Genomic DNA, 205 nt, shown 5'->3' with positions numbered 1-205 from the left:
GGGGCTCGTCAGCAGCAGCAGCAGGCCACTCCACCGTGGACTTGCGGCACCAACCCGTGGACGAGTGTCGTCCACGCATACTCGATGCCGGTCCCTAGGGATCCCTCCCCTGGCATCCTTGGGCCCCATCCGGCGAGCCACCAGGCGCTCTTAGCCGCGGAGAACGCCGCCCCCTACGGCGGCTACGGTGCCGCGCCCGTGCCCG

Source organism: Triticum dicoccoides, chromosome 3B, assembly GCF_002162155.2.
Source record: "Triticum dicoccoides isolate Atlit2015 ecotype Zavitan chromosome 3B, WEW_v2.0, whole genome shotgun sequence".
Taxonomy (NCBI): Eukaryota; Viridiplantae; Streptophyta; class Magnoliopsida; order Poales; family Poaceae; genus Triticum; species Triticum dicoccoides.
This window is presented reverse-complemented; position numbering follows the sequence as displayed.